This window comes from Varroa destructor, unplaced genomic scaffold (assembly GCF_002443255.2).
Source record: "Varroa destructor unplaced genomic scaffold, Vdes_3.0 BEIS01000005.1, whole genome shotgun sequence".
NCBI lineage: Eukaryota > Metazoa > Arthropoda > Arachnida > Mesostigmata > Varroidae > Varroa > Varroa destructor.
The window spans coordinates 25,314,360-25,339,664 of NW_019211458.1; the positions used below are offsets into that span (position 1 = coordinate 25,314,360).

Below are 25,305 nucleotides of genomic sequence, written 5' to 3' on the forward strand. Positions count from 1 at the left end.
TGGCAAGCGGAGACAAACCACACGCCACGACATCGAGTTTGGGGATCTTTAAAACGATTACTAATGTTGGAGTGTTATTAGCAGCATTGTTATAACGAGGCATCGCAAAAAACCTTTTTAAATTAAATGCTTTACTTTACAAACTGAGAAAACGTTTCGTGGCTAGCCACGCTGTCGCTTAACATTTGTGGATATTAAATAACGTAGATAGTTGGAATAAGTAGTAAGATATTATTTTATAAATATAAAGTACGATTTTTTATCGCATACAACGCTAACAACAGCCCAGGTTGATGCTCCAGACCAGGCTATATATACATCTTAATTAAATCAGTAGTTTTAGTTCTTTTACGATGATTTAATATCAACCTATTTTGCGCATCAACTAACACTGGATTAAATCAATTGTATACAGTGAAACAGATTGTTAATTAAAAAATGCCTATGCCTATGAAGTTATAGCTATGTTATTTGGTTAATCTTTAGAACGTTTCCGCAACAGTTACCTCTCTGTACGATTTACTACGATGGCTTAAAATTTGACTACCTAACCTGCTTGCGGATTATGTTTTCAGCTCTCTCAGCGCCTGCTTTCGGTGTATGAGTAGTGATGATAAAAGTACGCGTTCTTATGGCCTTTATATATATCAGTGTACGCCCATTTTGCGTGTTCGGCTTGTCCCAGAGTCGACTACTATATGCGCTACACTCCTTTTTGCCCAAAAACGTTTCTCCGCTTTGAAAGCGCGTCGTCATTCCACTTACAGCAGCAGGCAAGAGCTTGCTGCTAGGCGTATGGCAGCAGCGGTAGTATCCTCCGTAAGGCCGTTTGAAGGCGCCTTCTATGGGAAGTTATAGGGAAATTGTGGAAACCTTCAAGGGATGCCGGGAGGGTGAATGCTTTGTGTTGATATATCGCATAAGTTCCCAGGGGTCAGTCTCCTCGTTTCTCTTTCCCCCGCTTAACCGTTACCGACAAACCAAGTTGGGCCAGCGCACTCCACTGCTATGCCTATGCGAACCCTCCTCAGCTTTTCGCCTTTTAGCTTGAGCTAGACTGTAGCTCATATATAAGGGTGTAGGAAGGGGCAGCGACGGAGATGTGGGCTGAGATTGAGTAGAGCGCTGGACGTTCTTTTCCTCACAGACGCTTTTTTCTGTACCAACTTGCGGGATACTAGGGATTGGCCGGTACTGGTCGGCCAGTCAGACCCTTTACCCTGACAGCCAGGCCCTCAGACAGATGTATATGTGTGTGCATAGCCGAGTGCACAGTTAACAGGGCAGAGTGCGCTCAGTGCCAGCTGTATTCTGCTGACGTCTTATGGTAACAGCAGTTTGCACTGGAGGCGCTCATTTTTAGGGTTAAATATGGCATCGAGGATAGGACTGGCGGATTACTGACGAAACCGGCCTCTCCAGGCTATCCGCTGCATGACAGCGGCTTTGTCCTGTTGTTGGAGGGCCATAGGAGTAAATGCGACAAGACCGTGGTGTGAGAGAAAGACGGAAAGGGATGGCAACTGTGCTTGGCACCATCACTTGGCTTTAATAGGCAACAACTGAGATAAACGGTATCGCTTATATACGTATACGTACACATATTCTGGTGGTCGGCTTGTGTATGATAGTGGTCACGTAAATTCTGTTTAGACGTAACTATGTGAGTGGTAACGACCGAGGGGTGCTGAATAGTGGAAATAGTCTACTTTGACTTCACTCATCACATCCTTGTGTACGTATGCTGGAGCTTAAAAATATGGCTGGTGTAATTTAATAATTTATTTTTATATTTATATTTAATAAAATAACTGGTGAAGATTCGAAAATGAGAAAATCCAAATTTAGGGTGCAATCTTTTTATGTGAGGCGTGCCATCCAAACAAGTTTATATGCTGCTGAATTATCGACGTACTTTAGCTAGCATCTGCACAAATGTGACCTATTAGCTATGTAATTATTTGAGGTTACTTTACAATAAAAAAGGCACATTCTAGAGATTTCTTTTTTCATAGAAAATACATCTTCAGATTAGCGTTTCGTAAGGGAGGATACGCAAATAAATGAAGATAAAATGCGGATGCATACTTCGTTGGGGTGTTTATGTAGGACGTATTGACCCGTATGCCACTCGTAGTTTACCCAATGAAGAGCAATTTCGTGAATACAACGGGCAGTTGCAACTATTTGCTTCACGTGCTGTGTACTGCATGTATAGTGTAAAATCGTTCATTATATTTTGCACGATGCGATGTCTTCCATGAACGTGTCCGCTATATTTGACTGTGAAAATTAAGCAGAAATTTTAGGTGATGTTTACTCTGTGATGCTAGCTTTAAAGCCTTCGAACGTATACATGCTCGCTGGACAAACAGTTCATAAGTTATCATATGATCAGACACTGTAATTGCCTAAAAAAGAATCGATTTTCACCGTAACGGCCTCTGCGTTTAGATACGATTAGGAAATAAATACAAAATTCAATAATACCTTAGCCCTTATTTGCGCGCTTGGCATCGCGATGCTTCTGCTTCCTAGGACCGGGTAGTCTTTATATCGTTCCTTTTGTGAAGAGAAAAGGTTCGCCAAAAGGCGCATGCAGCAGCAGCTTCTGTACGAAAACAACGTGGGTCTCATTAACGCCGCCGGTGAAACGCGGCGTGGATTGTGGATCGGCTGTGGACGCGTGTTCTTTGGCTTTATCATGTTATAGATAATCAGAAATAACCCCGTACGTACTGCCCATCTGTATCGCTGCGACGATGAACACGTGGTTAATGTTAGCGATAGTGTCTTTAGGCCCACCCTATACTACCGTAATGTATCTAAACCATTTTTTGTCATAGGGAGTACAAGGTAGCTCCATTATCGATTTGTTTGTGGTGCGCTTCCAGGGGCAAACGGTTATCAGCTACCGTGTCGAACTTTACTTTAACAAGGGCAAACTGTCCTTCAGGATCATCGGAAAAATTGGGTAATTATTCTGGAGTTAGCGATCTTCTTTTCTGTCTTCTTCCCTTTCTCCCCTGAAACGCTTGCACGAGTTCATTTACTTGCGAGCTTTGTCAGACTTTTTCAATCACTGGAATGGTCTGTCCCAGGCCGTCCGCTTGACAAACAGGAAAACTCTCCTCTAAGTTGGTCTTGCTATTTGGAAGTCACCTCGTCGAAACAGCTCCTCACCTATACTGCGCATTAGACATAATTGCCACACTTCTATCGTGAAGGCAAGCTGGCTAATAGTCTTCTATTATCCGGCCACGGCCTTACGCAATATTAGGATTGCGTTGATGATAGATACGTAGGCGAGAGTACACGTATCAAAATTATAGGGTGTCTGTGAGGTATTCCGCTTGCAAGAACCGGTGCGCCTCAAGACTGTACGATGTAGGAAAAAAATATGCAGTTCAGAAAATTAAGGCTCTCTTCGATCACTTTGCTTGAAGCTATTTATACGTGAATGGCTTTGCAGGCCACACTGACTGCCGCTCAGGTATCAGTCCAATTCAGTATTGACCACTTCAGTGACACCGCGCATAGGCCATTACAAACACTCGATTGATAGCATCGTTTGAAATCGACTTGAACGTCATCAGCTCAATTATGTAAAAAGATGTAAGCGCTTTACTTAGTTGTTAAAACGGCGTACGTTTAGCCCTGATGCGTTCTATCACTGGATTATTCTTTCAGCAGCAAGAGTCTGCTTTTACTAGATTTTGTCACTTAACGACACGGCAGCTATTTGACGTAGTATTCAATCAAGAATAGTTGAAAGTACACGTTTCGCCTTATGCCTATGCGGGCCAATATCCAGGTCTCAATATTTGCCTTACACCTAGTTGATCTGAACAGATCGTGATTTGTTTGTGGGCTCCCAGGTGAATATATGGCGCTTAGTTTTGGCTTGAAACGTGGTTTTTGTGCTCGCAGCGCACAAATGACATTTCCGTCCCTGATCAGAGAGAGGCTTGCGGCGGAGCTATTTAAGTCATATTATTTGCGATCACGCAAGACAGAAGGATCGATAATGCAGCGGTTCATGCAAGATACTTAACCTTTTGCACAGATAATATTAGAAAAGTGTAGTAAAAACAAAGTTCAGGCTCAATGATACGATACATATTTTTGTTAACGAGATTTCTACGAGAAATAGCCTATAGAAGTTCGTTTCATAATCAGTTCACGATAATTTTAGCTAGAGACTGGTTCCTCATACTTATCTATCATGTGTTTATAATTATGAAGCTTCTCTACGCTTTGACACATATTTGATTGTAGTTGGTCAATGTAGTTTTTTTTTTACAAACACGCTTTTGAAATAATCTTTTCTCAGTGTGAGTGCATTTCTTTGTAATTAGGCTTCATATGAATTATCCATGTTCTCGCTCGACAAACAAATCAAAGTGTGTTACCGAGCGAAAGGGAAAATCAATATTTAATCAACTAAATAAGTTTAGTTAACAAACAAACATTTCTTAATCTAAAACGGCTGCTTTGTAAATATGGCTAGTTGAAAATATTCGACAAGAAGTCAACTAGGTATAAAAGTCTAGGCCCAACGCAGTGTACGATCCTACAGGCCTCACAAGATAATAAGAATAATAAGATGGTCATTATAAAAGCAATCAATATAAGGGCCGAGGAAGAATCACAGAGAAAAGGAGCGATCGCAAACAGTTTCTATCTGTCCGTCGTTACCTCTTCGCCGCTACAAACATCCTTAGGAATATCAGTTACAATGAAAGTAAAGTCGTCAAGAAAACGCTTGAAGAACTCATAGCTCATCGTCGTGTTCCTCAAACACGGAGACCTGCAATGTCGCACACGCATATCCTCGTTGGCTTCATGCTTGTACTTCCACTACGACCGGGCGCCTTGCTTCACACGAGGACTGGATGAATGGATGTCTCACGCAGTATCTCTTCCCGAGCGGTCGAATGCTGCCGCAGTTCTACTGGCAGGGGCCGAACGGGGAAATTCCTTCGGCCTGGGTCTTTGGAGAGCATTTTCCACATGCCTGTTTTCTTCTGAAACAGTTAGAAGAGTAGGGGACACGTTTGAGACCCACTCCACTTTATTATTTGGTGCTCGTGTCTGCGGCTGTTCTTGCACCTACGGCTGCCGTCTTTGCCGTTTTTCGCGTAATGCTTCTCCGTTTGCTTTCCCGTCTTCATTTCGTTGGGCTCCTTCGCCTTTTCGTTGTGTTACTCATCGCCCTTCTTCGGCTACCGTCCGTTGTTTCATCGCTGCCTAACCCGCCGTTATTACTGCTACAACAGCGACGAAGCGGACGGACTGCTGTAGTTATTTACATATTCAGGATATATTTTTCATGAATTCTCTTGAGAAGAAAGGTCCCGCAGCAAATAAAGCTCGTGGCTCCAACGGCAGCTAAGACGAAGGCGGTACAGAGCACAAAATTAGAGATTGGTATATGGCAAAGGATTCAATAGGAGGGGCGCCGTTTTTTCGTGTCCTTCTAACAATACGAGTGAATATCCTAGTAGCAAACTTCCCACTGCCGCTACTGTTACTTTTCGCGCTATTACGAGGGAGCTATTCTCGGTAATGGTGACATGGCACACAAACGTGCAAAGCTATAACAGCTGTCGTCGTTTAGACACCTTGACGTATGCGAAGGGAGAACGCAACAATTGAGACGGAACTTGAATAAATGCCGTATTTATTGGCCATTCGTGTTTCTTTCTTCTAATTTGACGACAGCATATATCCGTATAGTGAACATGAGACTACGTGTATCGATGCATAGGTATACGGGTATAAAATGTACGAAATAATTGTTTGGTGATGTGTAAATTTCATACGATCACAAATACGATCGTTCTTTTCGACGTTATAGAACGCATGTTGTCACATTCTGGAAAAACAGAAAACTACAATAGATGATTTTTTTCTACGAATATTTTTTACACAGTTCTTATTCAGGTAATCATGATACTTTTCTAATTTGTTCCGGTAGTTCTGGTACGACTTTTGCATGCTACTGTTTAACTGATGCGTACTGGAAATATTTTGTTTCTCATTTCTTTTTTGAAGGCGTCAGCTTACCTGGGCCGTGACAGTCATATTGGTTTATACCAAGACCGAGCACTAACCAGAAGCAGGCCTAGAATAGACACAGATCTCGGTGTGAAGTTGGGGTTCTACAGAGTTGGCCAAGCCATTGATCTACCATCTTGCCAACCAATGGACAAGTAGCTCCCTTAGCGGCTGGAGCCTGCCGCAAGCCGCTGTGGCAATACAATAAAACATTTACAGTAGCTTGGGGTCCATTAATGCATTCATATGTTACGACTGAGGCGGCACTGGATATGTAGGCTAAGAAATGCAAGATGTCAAAAACAGTATGGATGAAGCAGTGCTGAAGTAAGCATCAATGATATTTGCTGAGACATGTCGCAAAGGACGGTGACCTACTACGCACACACACCCTTCGAACTGCGCGACTTCATAGGTAGATGTCATTTGTAGACAATGCAGAAACCGAAAAGTGGAAGACGTCCTGTTTATTCGAGACAGCATAGCGACAAGTAGTGTTCGCCTGGTCAAAACCCAGCTTCGAAAAGGAGAATATAACGGACCTGTTGTGTCATTGTTAGCGTCCCCTGAACGAGCGAACGCCTGGAAGCTCGCTAGGTCTTTGAGCTACTTAATGCGAAGGCTAGTTTCAATGGTAGCGTCGAACAAGATACTCGTATGCATTACAGATATTCATAATTATACTTAATTAGTGTAATTAACTCGACGTATTCATATACAGGCTCTGCCACCACGATAGCTGCTCAATAATGGTATTGCGCACACTGGGTGCGTGTTTTGAGTAGATGCAAGGCTGAAGAGTCGCTATTAGTTTGGTTGGACATCATTAGGTTCATACAGGAGTATTGCAGTTTATCAATAGACGGTTCGTTTACTTAACAAACGATGTATTTTTATAGGTCCTGAAAGATATATGCATCGTTCTCGCATCAAATAGATTGAGCCTCACCTGATCAACATATTCAGCTTTCTGTGAGTAACGTATTATTTGTTATTTGCTCAAGCATCATCTCAATATGTAATAATATAAGTGTCAACATACTTATGATTACCCAAAAAAAAAGCTTTCCGTGAACATTCAATAAGTACTTCTAGGAGAGTAAGTTCTTTGCCTTTCCCTCAAAATTGTTTTTTAAAGAGATATATGAGGACATATATCTAGTGGCTATTGTTTTTCGACAACGACGGCACGAAGTCTACGTGGACGAAGTACGACGGACTACACAACGTAAATGCGTGAATCCGCAATGGCGCTAGCATAGTGCAATGATGTGTCGGCGCGGTGATATTGGAAGGCTACGCTTAGTGCCACATTGTTGGTTTTTGTTAATGTTGTTGTTATTCTTGTTTTTGTTGTTAGTGCTGTTGTTGCTGACGGTCTTTGTTTAAGAATAAGCTTAGAGACGTCGACTGTTAGTTACATACCGTAGCAGCGAGCATGTTGGGTGTGCTGATTGTATTTCTCAGTTGTTCATTTTGAGCGGCTGGCAATACTGATTTCATCAGTTATCTGATGCTCGCATTTTCTCTCTGTCTTTTCCATCTCTCACTACGCGCTGTATTGAAATGCTCTTTCTTTTCCTTTCTTCTTTGCTAAACCATCGTCAGCAAGTAGAGGAAGAAGAGCCGGCAAAAGCTAGCTGGTGGTCCTACCGATAGGGTCAATTTTATCGTTGACCGAATTATGGACCTTTTGACAGCTTAAACAGAACAGGTAGCTAGATGGAATTGCTTCAATGCATGGCATTTAAGTGGCTGTAGGCTCTCAGTTTAAAATACGCGTCTCCTGTCAAAACACTTTCCCTTCGTTTTGTACTTTCGTATGAGTTTACTGGCGTTCGCTAGCCCTCCTTGCATTGGCCTAACTGGTCGTGGAATCAGTCGTTTAATATGACCGCTTCGAAAAAAAGGCTTGTTCCAGAGAACCATTCCACGTAAAATTTCAAGTACGCCCATAAACACCTCCAGTCCACCGCCATCGCCGCGAAAACGGAGATGCAAATTTTCATTTATTTCTGGTTGACTTACGCATGTTCACTCTGTCTTGTATGTGATGGGCGCATCTATCGACAAGCTGTCTTTTATTTGCCGGGCATTGGAGCTGTGGCTAGTGCCACTGCTACCATCGCCGTACTTCATACGCGTTTCTAAGTTTGAGCAATCGACCTCCGTACTTGTCGGCGTTACGTGCGCTTCATAAATAAAAGATTGGCTGACTTAAATACGAACGTTATTTCTCTCACAAGCAACGGAGGACCGTTTTACACTGTTGCCCCTCGATCCGCCGATGCCCGCTCAAACGCAGCGCTGCTGCTCCGTTCTTTCAGTTTAAGCCAAGATGGGAGGGCTGGCAATGCTCCAGTTTTCAAAAGCCCCGCACCTTTCTGCAAGGTATTCATTGGCGGCCTTGCAACGGCTTCAGCAAGGATAGTCCGTTTTAACTCTCCCTCTGTCGGGTTTCTAACTGAAAGATTGATGCAGTCTTCTTTCTATCAATCCTGCCCGCGACATACCCTGTGTATGGGACCAACTGCCTGTTCAACGCGCCTAATATAGAGTAAATCAAAAAAAAAAAGCAAAAAAAATGCTAATAACAATAAATTAACGATATTGTCTTCTGCTGGAGCTATCATACTCTTGCTTTTGCACTGCTGCTGTGTGAACGTAAACAATCGCTAGCTGTCATTTGTCTCTTCGTGGCCGATCATTGTTTTCGGCATCCAACTAACGGAGGGCATACGCTGTATCTGTTCAGCGGGGTTTAGTGACACAGTACGCCATTGCCAAAGGGGTAAAGTTCGTCCAAGGGTAAGAAACAGCGGATGACAAGAAAAACGCCTGACGCTGGCGTGTTTTATTTCTGCGAGACCCTTTATCTATGCCTGCACCCTCTGGGGACAAATTAGCATCTTTGCATGAGGGAGTGAGAGGCTAGAGAACTCGGGGAACTTGAAAAGGATCAGGATCCATTGTTCTTTCACATAGGCATCGGCTATTGTCGAGCGAAGATATTACAGCTTTGATCTGCCAGTGCTGCTATTGCTAAGCAACTATATTGTACAAGCCGACAACGGTAAGTCTCCACGCGGAAAGGAAAACGAACGAGGAGCAGATGAAAGCCTGTGATAGAAGCCGTACTGATATAGGTTGGGTATTGTTTTAAAGAACTAGCCTGAATAATGAAAAGGAAGGGATAAACCTGACATATTTGGGTGGCAACGCCGGCCGCAGTGCCAAAGTAGATGAGCGCAGACACGCACGAAACTGATATTGGACAGTCAGCGAAAAAGGTTTATGATAAGGCTATCCCACCGATAATTATTTTAGGCCGACTGCACATTAAAGATCTGACTGACATTGAATAGGCCGAAGAAAAAGAAAAATAAAATCGAATGGCGTGTTTTTGACGCTTAGGAAACGTTTAGCAATAAAACAACTTCAAAGAGGTTGTTACGAGAAACCACGACGGATCTCCTATTTGCTGTTGTCTAACACTGATACACAGCGCATCCGCAAAAATCGGAACTATGTAGTAGACTTAGCCAAAAGCGTGACCGAAATGCTCACAAACAAATGTAATTTCAGGTAACTTACGTTAACAAAGAGCAACCAGGGCGTGATAGCTTTGGAAATTATACTACGTATAGTTTTGAAATAAGCCTTTGTTTGAATTTGGCGCGACACAGGTCTGATTAACATTGCTATGATATAACACAACCTAAATCGACGTTGGGCTCGTCAGCAATATAAATGCAAAAAAAAAAACATATATAAGACTGATTTCGAGTAAGTGCTATCGAATCTGGTAAGCCTTACGCTACGTTTGTTAAGGTACCAGTCAACGCTATAGTAGGAACATGCGTTTATATTCTAGGCCATATTGATTTTTCACGCAGTTCGTACGAATACACACAATCAAATATGTATAAACATACTGATGTATATTAATGTTGCTAGGCGAGCTGGTGTAGTTTGATCGCACATCTACAGCAGCAAGTTTTAATACATACAACTGTAATTCCTATCTGGCCTATAAAGCCTCAGAAACTAGACATTTCGACATAACAATCTATTCTAGTGTTTTTCCAACCATATTCAGTCTTTACTATTCTATCCCTATGTTTAAATTAGACTACTGCTCCCCGAGAATAAAAAGGACAACTTCATCAAACATTCATATCTATTCCTGTGATTAATTATGTCACTTTGGTACCTCAATTATTAAGTACATTACTGCTCTTGGCTCCGGGGTTTCGAAATAATAATCCCAAGCAATCCTAAGCAGCAGTACATAGTGATAGTGAAATAAAGGTGGCACGGGCATATAGATGAGATACTGCTGACCCTTTTCGTGCAAAGAAATGGAAACGTATGCGAGAGAGAAAGAATCATTTATTTGTCTTTTCTAAGTTACGTTCTGCTTCTTTCCACTACTAGCGCTCATTTACTTATTTAAAATCAGGGGCTTCACGCATTAAATAAATTACTCTCATTATCGTAGAGAGCTTTGAATATACTTCTCCTAAACTTTGCTATAGCTGCTATAAATATATATGCACACTTATTTTTTACGTTCGCTGTTTTGTATATAGTAAACGCAAAACGATACATATGGAGAAACAACGTTAAAAATGGAATAACTAAATGAAAGACATAGCATAAAACGTTACCATAGTTTTTCGCTGTGCCGCGCTATTCAAGTAAGGCGTTCATGGACATGAGGTTATGTGGCGTCCCCCATTCTTCCGCTTCTGCACCGAACCCAGATGTGACTTCTGCCTGACCTATGGCATCCGTTTTTCTCGTTGTCGAATGAATTCCAGGTAAGCGGGCGTTTTTTTGTAACCCAATTGGCATTCTAGATCTTCAGTATACAGCCGCGTATTCGCTAGCAAATACACGGACCGATTATGGCAGGACATACAGGCCTAGTGCTCTCTTGAGAACAACAGGTCTAACCCGGTACAGTCTAGACAACTGAGGTTCTTCCAGATGAGGTTATTGCCATATGAGACCATCGGTATGAGTTTGGTATTCAAGAGGCGTATTGTCGTATTCTACGAGAATAACGACGGCTTTATATGGCAACGCTCGCTACAAGTGAGACATGTTTGGTGTAGTAAGTTCTGAAGCAGGATAAAATTAGCCCTAGATAGCAAAAGCTCTTCACATATTTCCGAGACGTCGAGTGCAATCAAAAAGTGTCGTTTGTTGCTTGTCGCTTTGCTTTTTGAACCAGTTAATCGTTTTGGTCGTTCCAAGTTGATTTCTCCACGGGCATCCGTGACGCACCGTTGAAGTCAGATCATTGCCGGTAGACCGCGAGATCATCGGCATATGGTAGAACATCTGCTATGACAGGCTCGCATTTCCCAGTTATGCTGCTTGAAATATCTGAGATAACTAGGAGGCTAAGGTTCTCGCCTTGAGCCACCCCTGTCACCCGTTGGAAGGGGTCCAGATTCGGCGTATCATTTTGTACAGTAAGAGGATTTTCCCGCAGAGTTGAAACGATGAGCTGGTGCTTACAGCTGATCTTATCTTTGGCAAGCAGTCGTTGTTGACTTTTCTCTACGAAGGCCCTGTTGTCCATCCGGAATTATGACTCAAGCTTCTAGAAAGCGAAGAGACGCGTGATGGGTATGGTTCAGAATGCTTTGTCGCGGTAGCTTTTTTCTGCAGTGCCTTCAGCGAGCTCGATTTCCGAAGACTCCATTTGCCGTTTGAGATAACGGAGAGAAGCGCCTTCTGTCAGCCTTCCGGTATTCTTCTATCGTGTAGACAGGCGTTGTAAAGGCGCTGCTGCTAGTCCATCGAACGTGATACCGGCGCCATCATCTGGCTCGCTTGTTCATTACAGTGGCTCTCCCTTGATGCGGGGTTTTTGAAAGTGAATATCCGCCAAGAATGAGCAGTAAGGATATCTGATCTTATGGAGCCAAGGAGGATTTAAACCGTTTTAATTAACTGCACGAATGTTACTTCGTTCTGAGCACAAAAGCTGCTTTAACGCATTAAAGCGCTTCCTTCGTTCAGTCCGCAAAATAATGAATAGAAAAGGCATCCTTTGCTAGATTATGGCCAGTCGGCAGGTAATTATCTGGACTTGGAAGGCACTTCTGCATACGTCGTTGAATCATGGGGCATTACGACAAGGTTTGACCTCATCAGCTGCGTACCTTAGGGTGAACCGGAAGGCGACGCTGTACTCGTTCGTACTGGCCTGAAACGTGAACGAGTTCACTAAGAAGCTCCTGAATTTTGACTTTTTATGCTCAGCAAGCTTGCCAAATCTGTCTGCTCTGGGACTGCTATGTAGACTTTTGGCATTATAAAATAGGTGAGTTTTAAATGAGCTCCCAACGTGTGAAGGGTTCCTTGACCCACGGCACATGATTTGGGAGACAGGCATGTTGGTCGCGAACGCGCTGCCAGCGAAGGACTATTGTGCAGTAAATATCGGTTTTTCTTTGTCGGATATTATCCAGTGCGCAGTGTGCGTTAAGGTGTTAATCGCCGGCCTTATTCGAGCCTTTGTTGCTTAACCGTTCCTAACTTAAGGTTGTTTTATAAGACACGCTACATCAAGGCAAATAAGACATTCTGCCCTAGATGGCGTGATTTCGATTTGTACAGCCATCATCTAAATTAAATCGGTTTATCCTAAAGCAAGGGCAACGATAAATTTTAACCTGTAAAAACAAGCCAGATCTCTTTACGTATGACTGAACTAATTTGGACACGTCGTATCGGCAGACTAAACGGTAATTTTCTCCCTCATAGCAACTGTACGCCATCTACCTGTGTTCATTGAAGAAGTTTGTTACGCTTTTACTTGCGCCCTGAGAGAGAACTTATCGCGTCCTATTGTCCAGAATCGTTTCATAGTCCATTCTGTGAAGATCTTTTGTTGGATGTTCGACTAGCTAGGTAATCGATTGATCGGCCGATATGAACACGAATTTTTTGCTTTCTTCATCATTTACATCACGTGCAAAGTCTATCTACGCGACGATTTGCTAGCAGGCGTTAATGAAAACATTCGGGTATAAACAGCTTCCGAGACAAACGCAGATCTTTCTGACCGGTTAGTAGTATTAAGCCATTAAAAATAGATACATTTCAGTATAGGAATTTGAAGAAACTATAAAAAAAAAAAAAATGTATAACTGTAGTAGTGGTGTTGATGCTTGGTTACGATGCGTAGAACCGTTGCGCTCAGTAAAGCTAGTATAGAAATAACAGGCCGCTGGATATTCTTAACGACCGTGACCATGTCACCGCACTACGTATACAAGGGTTTTAGCGAGTTACAAAAAATCCATTCTGGTATAAACTATCTGTGGCCTACTGCGATTAGGCTGCTTGTGTAGCCAGGTAAGTTGACTGCTTGTCGAAGGCCGCTGGCGGTCTGCGTAAGCTCGGCCGACAACATGGATTCAGTAAAACGTCTACATCCCCGCATAAGGAATTTTGCGTTCACGTCTATAACGCGACATTGGAACGCGTTCCCTGACGGTTATAGATGCTTTCCGTCACTCAGCAAGAAACATTCTACAGCATTCGAGACGAACGTTGCACAGAAAATAGGCCACGGGCCGCCAAAAAACTAGGTAAAATTCTGCATAAACAGGAGTGTTATCACGAATGTAATCAAATAACAACAGTTATGAGCCAAAACGTTTTCCGTTATGCGTCGACATTTATAGGCGACAATCTAAGTTCAAGTAAACAAGGTAAAATGAGATGCTTGTCCATGATCTTAGCCTATCGCTGAGTTGGAACTCCCCTAGTCATTATCATCATGTTAGCTGTTTTTCTTTGACCAAGAAAGTATAGTGGCACTTTGAGCCATTGCGTGATTTCATCTGAACAGGTATCATTGTAATCAACTGTACCTTTCCATATGAGTCATTATTATACAAGTTAGTGCAGGAATAATTCGAATTTTCCTTTGGAGGTGGAAAGCGAAAAAAATTTTGTACGAACTACACGGGTATTATACCGCTATATATATATATATATATATATATATATATATATATATATATTGTATATTGTATTATTATTACATATAGTATTCTGATTAGATCTATCTATATTAATATATGTATATAGATCTAATCAGAGTTACTCCGATAGTGTAAATTTCAGCTTATGTACAGCGCTGCCTGTACACGATGTTAATAACAATATTTTCTGCCATTCGTTATCTTATGCAACTGGTAGATGTGGTCTTTAGACATTTTTCTTAACCGGACATACGGTTCAATACAACACGCATACGGAATTCGAGCGTTGTAGAAAAACCCGAGGTGATCCTGATTCTTCCTTTACTGGATTTGGTCTATGTGACTCTGCTAGCGCTTCTTCAACGCGATAGCGTGCTGACTACGTGGTAAGCTCTTCAGATGTTCGAGTGCGTTCTGCTGTCTATAATGTAGCACTTGACATTTTAGGTGGTCTATTTGCCCAGGTCAAAGACGCAACCTTTTTAGGAAACGCTGTCCATTATTCTGTATCTAGACTTTTTATTTTCGTAGATATATGCAGAGTAAATCTTGTACGCTATATCCTGTAAAGACTGCTATGTGAAGTTTGCACATTGAACTCGTCCTCTAGTTGCTGTGATTAAATTGTATCGCTGATATATGTCTAGAGACGCCATATTGCACATGCTTTGGGCTAGAAATGTAAACCCATACAACCACTTTCTCCATCACCTATTGCAGCGATATTGTGAAGCCACACCATTCAGTGATACGCTATTGACGGACTTGTCTTATATAGAATAATGATGTATTTCGAAATATTTTACCGCTGCTCGGTATAGCTAAAATTATAGGAAGATTACGTCTGGCCGACTTAGGCAGTCCGCAATAAAAGGGTTGCTTTTCACGCTTCTCTCGGAACTCTAACGGATGACATCAGCTACGAAGCAGGCCCTGTAACGACTGCGATCTAAACCCTCGTCCTTCAAAAAGACAATCGAAGAACGATTTTGACTGCGCACCCTCCAAAATATCATGTTAGTGTCGGCAAAAAGGTACTTAATTTTTCTATATCAAACGAGCCAACTACATACGATTTTAACAGTCCTCTTATTTGTTCCAGTCAAACTAGTTTTACGCTGTATGAGTCACCCAAGGCATAACTTCTATTCTTTTCGTTTGCACGAAGGCGTTGTGGTCGGGCTCACCAGCTAGGACGCATTAGAAACGTCCCGCTGAAACCCATTCTATGAAAGACATCGCGTAGCTATTTGCGTGAGCTTAGTATGATGCAATTTAATGTAGGTAATTAACTAACTTATGTAAAGGCGCTACCATTCAATTTCTTACCCGTAACCTAATGTCCAGTTACATACCATCTCTATGAACACAGAGCACACTGAACGTGGTTGTTGCGAACAACAGCAAAAGCACCACACAGCCAAGTTAGTAGTAACTAATCTTTTATAACACTGAATGACCGTAAAGCTGACATACCCATCTGTTAAGCATTGTTGAATATAGCTAGCGTATTTGTAGAAACTCCAGTTAAACCTCCGCGGCCGCCACGACCTCCCTGTCAACTAGGCGTCATTCTGTTCCTCGCTGGAGCTTTGTGTGTGCCCGTGTTTCGTGATAGCCTGGGAGTGGTCTTTACAAGCCTGTTTGATATGTTCAATGTCCGAGACGGCATCCACTGTCCCAGCGCAACTGGCGTTGTCCATTCAGTCCGACGAACTTCGGCTTTGTCAGACTTCAAGCGTTGCTTCGGTGACTGGTCATAGCGACATCGTTGCTGTCTGGTGATGCTAATGGTTTTGGCATGATTGGGACTAAAACGTGCAAGCCTCGGTAAATCCCCTAGCGTGTTCCCTCTTTGGACGTGAGCATACGATGTACGACTCTGATCCCCCTTGAGGGTGGTACTCGATGACTAACGGCCGTTTCATTCTTGGCAGTGTCACATAGGATTGCGGAGCCCCATGTATAAGCTGAATGCACTAATTAACAATTCAGCGTTATCGTTGAGAGGTAGTTGTAGCGTAATAGCGGAGAGACTTGCAATGGAATGACAAGGAAGGCGTACACGCTAGTAAACAGGTGTATCTCTTTCTTAATTTAAAAAAAGTACTCCACTTTAAAGAATACTACTGTGACGTAGAAACAAATCGTTTTAACTTCTTGTCAAAGTTAATAGTTGTATTGTTTTCGATTACTAGAACACCAAATCATCTGAACCGCAGCATCAGTACTATTATGGTAACCTTTTTGGCTCGGAGTGTTAAACAACAGTAAGTAATGGCAGTACACCGAAATCGGTAAATAATATTTCCTGAACTGAACAAAAAAATTTACTTGTTTCATTTATTTATAATAAAAGTGTGTAGCTTGGTCATTTATTATAGATAAACACATTTCGTTGCAAGAATGGTGTTGACTTCGAAAATTGGTATCATTAAAATCAAAACAAGGCATCATGTCCCTAATGTAAAACGAAAAGTTCCACCGCACCGTACGTAGAACGATCATTCAACAATTTGCTAACCAGCAAAAATACAGAATGGCACCAAATTAATTAACACTACAGGCGATTATATCGTTATTCGATTAAATTTGGAAATCAGTATGAAGGCTTTGAGATCTCACAGTGATTGTCCATCTCGATGGATTTTTGCAAAGCAACTATCATAATCTTCATCGGGGTCTATCTTACCAAACACGTATATATACCCCCACGCACAAACCTCCGCATAAAAAAGAATATTCGCCACTTATCTTTACAGTCCTAGGTAGGTTAACTGAGTGAGGTGAAACAGCTGACTGTATTGATTGACTGCATCTCTGAGGGCACCCCACTAGACGTCACCGTAGTCAACGTGTTTTAAATTACAATCGCTGCTTAGACACGCACATTACCGTAAGTATTTGGAGTTGGGAAGCAAAAGAACACCCAAAGGGGTAAGAGAAAAGAGCGAGGGCAACGGTGGAGCACGTGGAATATCGAATTAATAAAAATATGTTATTGAGTACTGCTGACCACGCTAGACCACCGTCAAGGCTCTCGGAGCAGGCGGAAGCCTAACTTTTAATTAGAATCGGCCGTTTCGCAGCACGCAAGCCGCTCAAGTTACTTACCCGCTACTAAGCTAACGTAGCACTCAAACGACGGACAAAGTAACTGCCGTCGCCGCTGTGCTGGCGGCTGAACCGACCGTTGCATTTGGGGGGTTAGAGTGGATGGCGCTTGCTGGTAATGCTTGGCAGCGTAATTGTGGCTGGTCAACGGCACCCGATGCAGCCCGGCAGCGAGTCAAACACCATTTGAGTGCCAGGAACCCCTCTATTGGCTGACAGAGATAGCAGGGGGGTAGAGACGGTACCGCTGCAGTTCGTACCGAGCCAACCCCCTAACTCACTAGGCCTTGTGGCATCTGCCTCTAGCCTGGAACTGTGTTAGAAGTCTAGTGAAGTAGCCGTACGATTCGTGTGAGCAAAGCAGAGTAGAATCGAAATTGGAGTAAAACCTGCGAGGGCTGTCGGGAACAGTGGGCTAAGGAAAAGAGCGCACACCGGAGGAAGGCCGAGATAATTCAAGCATTTGTGCGGCGAACGCACCACAGACTGTCCGGCATAATACAACCTGCAATGCTGTGGTGATGGCAACAGTAATCTGGCTTAGTCTAGTGTAAAGTAAGATAGCATCCCACTGATTTGCGTAAGTAGCAATTGGCCGGGTAAGGTCGCCTACTTCAGGGGTGACTAGGACAGGACAGGGTCCAGCGGAAGCAGCAGCGGTATGTGGTCCATTAGCTTGTGATGGTCCATTAGAATAGACCGTGGAAGCCGGTCAGTATTGGCAACGGCTTCTGGATAGGAAAAATACAGACGGCAGATAGGCGAAAATCAGCCAGAGGACAACGAATGCCGAAGCCACGTACTCCGACGGGTGAAGGAAACAGATGAATGTAACAGGATTTAGGAGATGGACCAGGGTTAGCTTTTGCAATGCTGCTACTTTACTACGTATTAGTGGTACTAAAAGTAGTTTTACTAAACATTGAGGCGGACCGCTGTTCTAGCTCGAACTGACTAAAGGTCCTAGCCGCACACCTTCTCATAATCGACTATTAAATTTGTAGGCCAACTCGTTGAAGCTGCGCCATCATGAGGAGCCACGGGGACTAATCCTAATACTGCTAACAATACTTATTACAAATATAGTGCCAGATCTTCAAGGTAGGCAAGTAGAACGCGCCTTTGCCGAAATCCGCGTAGCAAAAACAACTGCAAAGGTAAAATGAAAGGGTGAATAATGAGCAAGTCACCAGAACTCTAAGGCTATGCCTCAACAAAACTGGATTAAGGTATTTTGGCACACATAGATACCTCATATTGCGTGGGATAAACGGCATACGGTAATGATTTTTTTTTACGATTACAGATTTTTTAAAGCATATAGATTTTTCATAACCTTAGAGATTTAGCAATTGGTAACTCTTAAAAAAAAATCGTTCAATAATTGGATTTAAGTCTTCATTTTTCTTGGTGTCTAAGCACTGACAAAATAATCAACCTAAATATAGGCACCAAATCAGACGTTAGGTGAAAAAGGTCCTCAATGTCAGAGGAACACTGTGTTGCTATCTGCAGGTGAAGCACTCCTACCATATGCACGTCTCTAATTTGTTAAACGATATAATTCAAAAAACCATGTAAATAATAGTCGGAAACTTTGTTTCATAGAAAGGCATTCGGCAGTTTAGTCATTTAATGTTTTGGATAAATATAGCTCGATTTTAGCCGAAAGTCGTTTTTGGCTTTAGAAGGCAGGTTCCGACTTGCCTCGGGCTCTAAGGCAACCCATTGGCTCTCAGTAGGTCGGCCCTTCTCAAGGCTTACTCTTTACCATCAAAATATGAAATTGTTCTGGGCTGGTTCAGAATCCGTTTTCTCATTCCTGATGCACGCTTTCTACTTCAGCACGCACTCACTTCGCCTCCAATCCCAGCCTCTGCGCACAGTCACGTGCTTCTACTGGTATATGAGTTGATAGTAGAGTTTTGCTTGGATGCACTGAGCAGTAGAACTGAGTGATTGGCGCGTTCTGAGATCCAAACACTACCCATCTTGAAACAACACGGACCTTGAATTCTGCACTGTCGTAGCCCTTGAAGAGAATGCAAGGAAGAAAAACCCAGCTGGTAATCTGAGTTCTTAGTTCAGCGACACCGGCTGTGTTACTACTGTAGAAGGTGTCGCCACGCGGCAAAGAGCGCCGTCGAAGCTGCATGCGTCGGGCATGGGTATGTGTTGACCAGACTAAAAGCTTCTAGGGAGCTGCACCTACTGTTGCTTTGAGGGGCGAACAGCAGCAAGGAAATGCGAATTGAATTAAGAATATTTTAGGCTATTTATTATTTATACGCTGAGCGAGAAGTAGGACATAAACAAGAAAGGAAGAGGACGTCGGTCGTTTCGCTTGAAAAACGAAGAATAAATATTTGTTTCCAACTGAAACTCGTCGGCCAACTAGGTCACGCTGCCGCATTCGTTTACGAGCACGTGACGCCCGCAAGCAGGTAATCAATACAAAGCAAACTGGCTGTGGGTGACCATAACTGGCAGCGCCAATACCGGAGCCGCTGAACGGCGTCGATACTTGGAAAAGAACGTGTTACTCATGACTGAGGCTTCCATCCCGAAAGAAAGAATAGACGACGGATTGCCGGGTAGGTGATGGAAGCAACACTACCTAGTAGTGGTACGACGAAAGAGACGAAAAAGGTATTATTATATGTACGAGAAGTTTCAGGGTTGGCTCGGTGGAACCGGCGGCAGCGGAAACAACGGTGATGGCCTAGGGGCTAACCGTATCTGCATTGAAGCGGGTCGGTATGAGCCATTTAGGGCTCGCGGAGTCGGTTAGAAATTGGACTATGCGCAGTGTTTAACTGTGGCCTGCTAGCCAGGTATCGAAGAGCGAGAAAACTGGCTACAAAATAGCGTAGGGATACACGAAGCCGGAGAAATACCCTTACTTAAAAAGGTTTCGTACAGAGTACGATAAAAAAACGGCAGCTTTAATTGTACGGATCTAGTAAATTGTAAGGCATCACCCACGACAACACGATAGGTACAGAGATGACCAGAAGTTTAATGTTGACTGATACCTTCGTAGAACGGTGTTGGCCCAGATTGCAAAAACTAACACAGAGAACAAGTTATTGCTGTTATTATTATGCTTTTCTTATATTAGATTATTTTGGCATATATAAAACATTCACCAATGTAACAGACATTCTCAATTCCATTAAGATAACAGTAATAAGCCGATTTTTCTATGAATGAATATTTACTTGCTCCTCAAACCACAACGGTTAGTTCTGGACACAAATCTATATATGAATCTATTCAGCACAGTTGGCTGCGTTGTATATTGTAGATATTCATAAGATTTTAGCCTCGAACATAATAAGCGGTAAACAGTTAGGCAGTAGAATAGCCCTTCTGTTGTCTATTCCGGGTTCTTTTTTTTTATAAATATGTTTACCTTTTTGAGACACCTGAATCAAGTTGAATTATTTAATATTATCTTTTAGGCTGCAGAACATAAAGCATAAAATATGCTTTCTCTACGCGTGTATATACATATACATATATCGTATCACGTCAACTTCTCTACGTTTAGTCTTATAAAGAAGCTGTTTGCATATACATAGCGCTTATCTGTCACAAAAAACGTATGACTTTTGTATTAAGGTTAATTAAGAAGCCCTCAAGTCCTTTTTACTACAATTTTAAACATGTGTGTATTAGACACCTTAAGTGTTTGCCATCGTAACGTTTCTATACCACAGGTTTGTTTTCTGCTCAACCGCATCTGCTATCAACAAGAAAGAAGACGCTAATGGCACCACTAAGTACTGAATTTCGAGATCACTTTCATATGTAGTGGGTTTCTTACGTATAGAACAGAATGTTCGTTGCACCTTAACGGAAAAGCGGTTGAGTTTTTTATTTAGCTTGAGGCACCCCGTATAGCTGGTTAGTTGACATTGAAGAGTAAGATGTATTCGTTCCTTCCTATTTCTAACAGTGAGAACTAACGGAAAGACGCGATGCTGCCCACTTTTCACTTGGGCTACTCCGATACAGATAAATAACACGAATCCATTGAGCCCTTTGTCCTAGCTGCCCCAATAGACTGCTGTAACGCAAAGCAGCACTGTACCAAGTTGGTGGTTTGGACATTAGTACAGGAGCCGAAGTCGGGCCAGGAGGGACAGCGTGTAAAATGGGAAGCAGAGCTTAATCTTCACGCTCTGCCGCCCTACCACAGAGCCCTACCGTAGCATCGCTTCCCTAACTTATGCACAGTTTCTATATCACATAAGTTACATAAAGAAGGACAAATATGTGTAGACGGGCGGGTACGAGTGGGTCTTGGGGAAGCTTCCCTGCGAGAACCCTGCATTTAAGCGTTGGATGGGTAAGAGCAGGGTAAAAACAGCTTGTGGCACGATATAGGAGATGGAGGAGAAGATTGAGGGAAGTACGTCAATGCGCCATGGGTACGTGAGAATGTAGGGATAGGACAAATAAAAAAGGGCCAGACCAAGTCGCAGCGGCAAGAGTGAGGTCAAAGGAAGAACGTCAACGAGAGATATGCGACAGGGAATCGGTAGGGTGGAACGGTCTGTCCCACGTTTGCCCCTGCGAGCGGCCCAGTGGCCTTAATACCTTGACATCCACACTGATGTCGACGAGTGTTCTAGGGAAATTCCCGTTTTGTCTTGCGCTGTAGGAAAATAAGTGACTATCGTTTTCTATCTATTCATTACGTTTGGGGATTCATCTCAGAGAATTTTAGAGTGCCAGTATACAAATTGAATTATGCTGGTCGAAATACTACTTTAGTCCAGTCAACAGTGGTTGGCCAAGTAACCTTACGATGACTTCATTGAAACGCGCACGTAAAAGCGTTATTAACGATCAATTTATGTTATTTTGTTTTTACTAAATAACAAATATGATGTCCAGAAGGGTCCAGACTCATACGCTGTCATAGTCGATCAACATAAAACAGGTTAGCAACTTACCTTTGAATAAGGGGAACCAAACGCAGAGATGACTCGATTCGATTACTCAATGGGGTTCGTGTCGTACACCTTCGAAGACACGAATCCTAGTTGCAAAGCACAATTCGGCGACGTTAACGTATTACCTATTCTCGTTATTGTCTTGCCATACAGATTATGTTACTTTCTATAATGTATTTTGGCGAACCTGGCCAAAGTCACTCCATTACCCTGGTCGGCCTTGGACTACTTAAGACGCTGAGACAAACCTCACACAGAATCCTTTCTCAGCAAGTTGCATAGAATATCTATACTTTGCTTATATTTCGGGGGAAGCAAGGTATGCGAAATACGTGCGGACCCCTCAAACATTAACTGCCTGACCATGCGGATGCCGCAAACATTTTTTCTTTTACTTACCCTTAGGCTACCATCTTTGTGTGTATACAATATCAGAGCTGTACAACTTGTACAGTTTATAGAAAATCATGCAAAGATCATGAGAAGGCAGCATAACAATACGCTTCCTCATGGTAGAAATAGAACTTCGATTCAATGGTTGCATTGAGTGGAAACATTTGTTATTAATGTAGTTCTATGTTATAACGCGATAGATGGTGACTGCATCGAATTCCGGGTGAATCTGCAGGATAACGCGCAAACAAGAAAATCCGTTATGTGTATCGCTGGATTCTGACCCCTTTCAGACACAAAACCTAAAACAATTTCTAGGTCAAATAAAAAAAACTGCACTGCGGCTTTCACAAATGAGCACCTCAAGCTGAGTAATAGCACATTGATTATTGGAAATTGATGAATGTATATGTCAATGTATGGTTCACTGTGGAAAAAACATATTATGGCTGTTTTCTACTTCGCTGATTCGTCTAGCTGGGCAGCTGTGTGAAGGCCAGCAATGTACCATACTATGATATAGCGACTGTTCTATATGGAGCTCATAGATTCATATAGCAGGCTGCTATCTCTACGTATATGTCATGATGCTCGAAAAGTAACGAAAATTTTCTGAAAATGAATACAGGCGGTCTACTCGCTCGTCTATTGTAAACATTGCACCTCAACTCATGACGAGAGCAAAACGTCGTGTAGAATTAGTTAATAAAGGGTTGCTGGGTGCGCCTGGATGGAACAATGCCTGCCAATGAAATCAAAAAGAAATAGGCGGCGCCTAGGGCCCGTTTAAATTGTTCGCAGCTTTCCCCAGCAGCCAGCTCGCTAAATGGATATTTAATTTTGTTTGTTTTGATCCATGGGGAAGTAAGCTTTTCCTCAAAAGGTGGTTCGTGCTATATCTTAGTCTGTCGCGTCGTAGCGCTCCCTCATTGCACGTCGATTCTCAAGCACATTTCAGAGACTAGAAAAATCTGGCACAATCACTTCCAAAAGTCAGCATTCGAAAGAGAACTAAATGTGGGCTAAGTAAATGTGGGTTACAAGCAGATTATAAAAGAGGTGAAATTTGTGTGGCTGAACACTACTATGATAATTAGCTTACCATTAATTTACCTTTCCATAAGACCATCTTTCATACCGTTCTATTTTTATATTCTATATCTAGCAGCGTTACTATAAACACTATACACTGTTCATTAACAAAGCGTGTATACAACATCTGTTGAAGGCTGTCGGGTAACAAGTGGTCCAGTTGTGCTAATATCTAACCATCTTTAATCGCCCTCTGCGCGTATCTACGTTGATATCTTGTAGGTAAAGGTTAATTAATTAAGTTAGTACAAATATTACTCACCAGGCTAAATATTTAAGCTTGTTTTTTTTTTAATAAAAATAATACAGTACTAATGCTGTAAAGATTATTTATCGTATTGCACTATACATGCTGCACTTGAAACTGAAATGGCAAAGTTTTGTGTCGTTACCACGGGCAGTAACGGCCAAAAGTGGAAAAGATTTATCACCTTATTGCTTGACATATTTGTCCTGAAACCTACCCAAATTATTGGCTAGGCAAAAAGACTACAAGGGGCTGTAGTAAAATAATTTTGGGAACAATAAATCACTTGGTAGATCATCTCATACGCTCCTGTGATGCTTCAGAAATAATGTGTTTGGCTATTCAAGCTAAGGACACTTAACGAAGCGGCCTAAATTCGAACGACATGAACATAGTTTGCTTTGTGCTTGAAGGGGCCATTCGCCTAAAACAGTACCAAATGTAAAACTTGGAACATCATTCATTTATTTAGATCATCAAATAAACATTCACATATAAAATGTCTACTGTTTATTTATAACATCGTTTTTTCGGCGAATCATTGGAATAAGTCTGTTTGATCAATGAAGCTCAAATCTGTGCAAAATAGCCAAGATTACGAAATATCGTAACCGTAAAATTTATTGCTTCATTGAGTATACATATCGTGAATTGAAGGTGAAGTTGTCATAGACACAGCGAGAATCTTCAGTTTAGAGAAGCAAACGAGTGGTGAAGCATTAGTGGCAATACAGCGTACCTAGAACACTCCTTGGAAGGTCGTTAACGGCGTTACCAAAACCATAAAGTTTACCGAATGGCTCAAGCAGATCAACAGTAAACTTTTTTCGGCTGCAGGCAATGCTACGATGTACAACGGGTCGGTAATTTTCGATTTTATTGATATATGCTTTTTTAATGTATAGGGTTACTATCGGCCATCTACATTGGATGAGACGTTTGCTCAGTTGGTAACATCTTTGAAATAAGTAGCACAAGCAAAAACGGTAATCGTTTTTTTTTTTAAAACAACAAGTCCTAAGTTACCTAATGTCTTCTAGGATCGTTGCGTAGGCCTAAAGCGAGAAGGTTTAGTCACACTTCAGTATTGAAACCTGAGAGCAACAGCAATACGTCTATTATAAAAACAGAAGTACGGAAGAAATTAAAATTAGAAAAAAATGATAAAAATAATTTTTAGTACGATTATTCATTTTAAGACGGCTTTCACGATCGCTGCCCGACCTTTCGAAATGCATGGTCCTTGCAGACGATCGAATCCAATGATGTCGCCGCGACCCTTCCCTTCGCAATTACGTACCGTTAAACTGCGCAAACACTAATTGGGTCTAGTTGATAATTCTTCAAGAACGGACTTATACAGACGCTTTTCGAAATTGCACACATTTAAGTGCAGTCTGTTACGTTTTGAGTATAGTTTTAA

General features: G+C 42.2%; 1 long non-coding RNA gene across 2 annotated transcripts in view; it reads left to right on the forward strand.

Annotated features, from left to right (window-relative positions):
- Positions 1 to 663: 663 nt before the first annotated feature.
- The window catches only part of LOC147755467 (uncharacterized), a 45,682-nt gene continuing 21,040 nt past the window's right edge, over positions 664 to 25,305 (forward strand). The window contains exons 1-3 of one of the 2 annotated variants that reach the window (XR_015328164.1): positions 664 to 1,735; positions 2,895 to 2,974; positions 6,960 to 7,032. This is a non-coding gene — a long non-coding RNA (uncharacterized LOC147755467). Of the gene's footprint in view, positions 1,736 to 2,894; positions 2,975 to 6,959; positions 7,033 to 24,604; positions 24,742 to 25,305 lie in introns of those variants that run through there. The other variant, XR_015328165.1, reaches the window with a different exon arrangement.